Genomic DNA, 5,029 nt, shown 5'->3' on the forward strand with positions numbered 1-5,029 from the left:
GAAGGTGAAGAAGAAGATGAAAATGAAGAAGAAAATGAAGAAGAGGAAAGTGAAAGTGAGAGTGGTAATGACTCCACATCCATGGAGGTAGATAATGCCTCAAGTGAGGAGGTTAATGATGATGATGATGATGACACGATGGGTGAGGATTAGCAAACTCTTGGAGGATCCTACATTCTTACACCTCCTTTATGGTTTGTCTACTTCTCTTATTTTTCTTATATTTATTTTATCTTGATCATATTTGTGGAGTCCTAGCAACATTGGAGGACTAACACCTTGGTTCCTTTGAGGTGTTCATTTTATTGTTCCCATTTTCAAAATCCAAAATGACAAATTTTAGTTTCATGCATTGCATTTTTGTGCATGAACTCCCCAAAAATTTTTGACATTAGAAATAGTGTCTATTTTTGTTTGGAGAAGTTTATGCATATGCATTGGGAGCTAATCTAAATTATGCTCTCCACCATAACAAAAACCCATGCATTATGTAGTATAGGTTAGTTTAGTTTGCATTTAGTTTAGAAATCATGCAAATTCACATAAATTGCATAATTCCCTATCGTATTGGCCATTGAGGACAATGCCCATACTAGTGTGGGGATGGGGAATTCTAACTTAACAATTTAGACAAAAATCAAAAAAATTGAAAATTTCGAAAAATCCATAAAAATTTGAAAAATTGAAAAATACAAAAACATGTTCATTTCCTTTGTAGTGTAGTCTTATATATATTGTGTTTGTTCATCCTTTTTCACATTGATCGACTACGCCACATCCGAGACATGAGGATATAGAAGACCGCATGGTATGATCTTTCCAATCTCCTTTTTCCTCTTTATGTTAATGACTATGTGGCTTTATTTTGATTGATGCGGTAAAATCAATGTGATCTTAGGATTTGCATTTATCTTATTTGGCATACTAGTTGGTAGAAGCATTTGCATTAGGTTGTATAAATGTTAGTTGCATCATGGCATATAGTTGCATTTAGGAAATTTTTTGTGAAAATGTCTATTTAGGAAGTTTGACAAGTGTACATAGGCCCTTGTAGATACTTTTTCTTCTTAAGAATTTGCTGGTTAGAATGCTTGTAAAACACCCTAGGATGTGTCATGCTAGTATCCTTTGTGTGACACCCTCATTTTTAGCGTAAAATAAACACGTAAAATTTTACAGAAAAACTGACAGGATATGTTTGTAATTAGTTCAACCAGATAAAACCTGTAATTTTAAAAACTTTTCTAAACCAACCACAAACACTTCCAAATGAAGACTGCCAAAACCTGCAAATACTAACACCCTAATTTGCATAACATGCTAAAGTCGCGAGAATAAAGTGATACAAACCAAAGTAAGAGAGGGAGACATATGTCCCTTCAAAATATACACAACCAAATGTTTAAAGGTTTACTACAAAATAACCAAACTAAGTCCAAGATTCTTTTGCTCACTAGCTCGTCCGTGTACCCCATCTAATCATCATCAACCTGTCAATCGCATTTTATACAAACACGAAAGCCACAATTCAGTGGGGAGTAACTTCGAGTCCTCCCAGCCACGAAATGTCATATTTAATGTAACATGTAATGTAACATGTAAACAACATGATAAATAATTTAATTACTAAGTATTCTAACATATGAACACTAAACTGACCAATTTAAGCTATCATGTGAAACATATAACAAACAGTAATCCAAACTTTATCAATTGTAACCGGCTTGCATCTCACCTATTACAATTCATAAAATCACCATACAAGAAAGGGCAATATATCAAAGACATGCATAAGTTCTTAGCACGGTCAATAGTCACTCTGTAACTCGAGTTTATACCACGAGGTAGGGAAGGTAATCGAACCGGTATCTTGGCTCAGAGGTTCTATCAAAACATGGCCAAGACACAACACAACCCTAGCCTAAAAATCAGCAGACCTAGACATGCGGATACACACCACCGCACCCAAGACCCACAATTTTTCTAAAACAAAGTGAGTACCCTAAGGAGTCCACCAAAGGGTTGGCTAGTACTTGAGCTGACCACTTACTCTCAAAATAAGTAACGAGGTCATGCCCCAACTTGGATATAATCCCACCAAGTCAGGAACACAAAGGCTATTAAGCGGTGAACATATACTCGTCAAAGACTATAAAGACCTATCTATGACAAACACAACAACCCGCAAGAAGTATTCAATACCAATTCCATTTCAAGCAATATTAGCAATATTAAAGGTTTCGGGGAATCTAAGGTCGTTTCTACAATATAAGAAACCATTCAATTCAACCAACAACACATGTGAACTAAAAACTTAATAAATGGCCTAAAACAAGAATAAGGCCAATTATCCATGTTTCACATTAATTTTCATCCAACCGAATTTTTACCCGCAACCCCCCTCCCCGCCGCAGTGCACGGGTTCAATCGCTGGTCGACCAATCACACAATTGATCGACATCGATTGATCAAAGGGACTAAGGCTCGATTTTCGGCATAATCATCCAAACATTACAATTATTGCTATAAAATTCATTTTAAGCCTATTCATTACAGTTTCATATCATAACCTATCCTAACATGTGCAAACTACCAATATAAGAATAATTTTACCACCAACATTATATTTACTACTAACATTATTCATTTCAAAAGTTTACCCATATGTTACTTATACTAAATATAACATTAATGAACCCGAAACGACGAACAACGCATGAAAAATCGTGAAAACAAGCAACGGGCCGACCCGGGCCAACCAGCACGGCTGCCGTGGGCACGGCCCGCCGGGCCCGCCGGGCCGCCACCCCAATTCCTCCGTTCCTCCGTTTTTGTTCATTTTAACACCGTTTTAAGCATCAATTAATCATTCCCATTTCATTTCCATACTAATATGTGAACATAAACTTACTAAAGACATGAATTTAACCCATATTTTCATGTGAAATAAACTACTCAAATAACAATCATAAAATCATACAAGAAAACAAAGAATGTGACATTTATTCGTCGAATAACTCGAAATAGTTACCTTAAGCTAGCAAAGAGACAAGCAATAAACTTGAGAAAGCTTCTAAAACCCAAAATTACTCTTCATCTTCAACCACATATGAGTCACCTAAAATAATTATGTGAAAGGACGATATTAACGAATTATCGTTATATAAAATATGAGACGGAAATTAATTTAATTATATTTTAAATAAACCAAACTAGCGTCAAAACAATTTATAGATACGGCCCAAACTCGCGACTTAGCCAGGCCCTTTGCCTAGGCCACGGCCAGGCATTGCTAGGCCAACCTTATAATAGTCACTCTCGTCCCAATAATTAATTCAATCTCAACTCTCTACCCCATCTCTCTCATTACTCCGTCCTACTCATTACTCCGTCTCATAATATAATACTCCATAGTAACCTTGATTTCCATCTCCAATTCAATATCGATATTGTCAAATATTCCATTAAAGGAATTGCTCAACATTTAGAGTATAACTCTAAGCTACTCACCCGCTAGACCTGATCAAAGGATACGACAATTCGAACACAATACAATCCAAATAAAACCAATCTCAACTGATCAATTCTCAATCTCAAAATCCAAAGAACAATGTGCGCATAAACATAGTAGTAGACCATCTTCTAAATCTTAAGCTAACTTTAACATATAGGATCTATTTCTCACTGGCTATTATCAATTGAGCAATTATGAATGCTCCGCCTCACAGTCCGTATGTTCACAGCACTATTCCAACATTATCCAAGATTTAGCACCACTATCTCGTACCTTTCAACTACATAGTTTTCAAACTTCATAATTTAACCCGTCTCACAACTAATTAACTTAACAATAGGAAATATAATAGCTAGTATTATAAATAATTCGAGTAACCTATCACCGTTACCTTTAACGCTCCTTATTCTTCGAATAAATGGTCCACAAGGCACGAGCCTCACCCCGGGTCTTCGAATCCTTCATAAAAGGGCAAGAAAACGGAATAAAGAAGCTAAAAGACGACACTTTTATAAGACGGCGAAAGACGAAACCACTACAAAAAGGATACTTTCTTACCTTAAAAGGAGGAGGAAGGAAAGGGGAAGAGAATGGTACAAAAATTATCGAATTTGGTTGAGAATGGAGGCGGGATCTGAGGTTGGAGGTGACGAAATGGTGTTTTGGTTTCACTGGTTGTTGGCTGTTGTTGTTGCTATTGTTTCGTTGTTGCTGGTGAAACACGAAAGGAAGGGGAAAAGAATGGGGTAGGGACGGGTGTAATAATAATAATAATAATAATAATAATAATAATAATAATAAAAGAATGAGTGACGAGCTTGCTTGCCTGCTATATATTATACGTACGTTTCTTCATCGTTAAGTAATTTCACTCGTTTTTAAAACCGTCTCGAGTTAATAAAATCGGTTTTAGTAAAAGTTTCAGTAATAAAACGGAATCAATAATAAATAAATTTAATGAGTGAAAATAAAATAAACTCAGCTAGTTAACGTAAATAATACAATATCAGCTTGAATCGGAATTATTAGCGATTTTTACGAAACTAACAGATATTAATAAAAATTGCTAATTTAGTGAAATAAGCTCAAAATAGCTAATTGGACGATTTTGTTCCCAAAATCCATCTCGGGTTCACTTAAAACAACTTTCATAAGGACTCGTAAAGAAACGGAAATTATTAAATAAATAAACTCGAACTAACTTCAATAAACTCGAACTAACTTTAAATAAACTTATTAATGATTATTAAAATTAACGTATCGAATTATGATGAAATTAATTAATTAGCTAAGTATATATATATAAATCGTTAAATGATGTAATTAAATTCAAAATAGCAATTAAAAGAATTTTATCCAACTTAATAAAATACGGGGTGTTACAATCACCCCATCTTTTAAAAAGTTTCGTCCTCGAAACTTGAAAGTATAAATGAAAGGTTATAAAAATAAAATTGGAATTGGAATCGGTAACCAAAACATTTTAAAGGTTATTTATCGTAAGAATCAAAATTC

General features: G+C 34.6%; 1 long non-coding RNA gene across 1 annotated transcript; it reads right to left on the minus strand.

Moving 5' to 3' along the window:
• Positions 1-3,034: 3,034 nt before the first annotated feature.
• Positions 3,035-4,157, minus strand: LOC141658806 (uncharacterized). The gene is made up of 3 exons (XR_012549441.1): positions 4,073-4,157; positions 3,906-3,973; positions 3,035-3,118 (listed from the first exon to the last, which is right to left on the minus strand). It is a non-coding gene; the product is annotated as an uncharacterized LOC141658806 (long non-coding RNA).
• Positions 4,158-5,029: the final 872 nt, after the last annotated feature.

The sequence above is a fragment of the Silene latifolia genome, chromosome 6, assembly GCF_048544455.1.
Source record: "Silene latifolia isolate original U9 population chromosome 6, ASM4854445v1, whole genome shotgun sequence".
NCBI lineage: Eukaryota > Viridiplantae > Streptophyta > Magnoliopsida > Caryophyllales > Caryophyllaceae > Silene > Silene latifolia.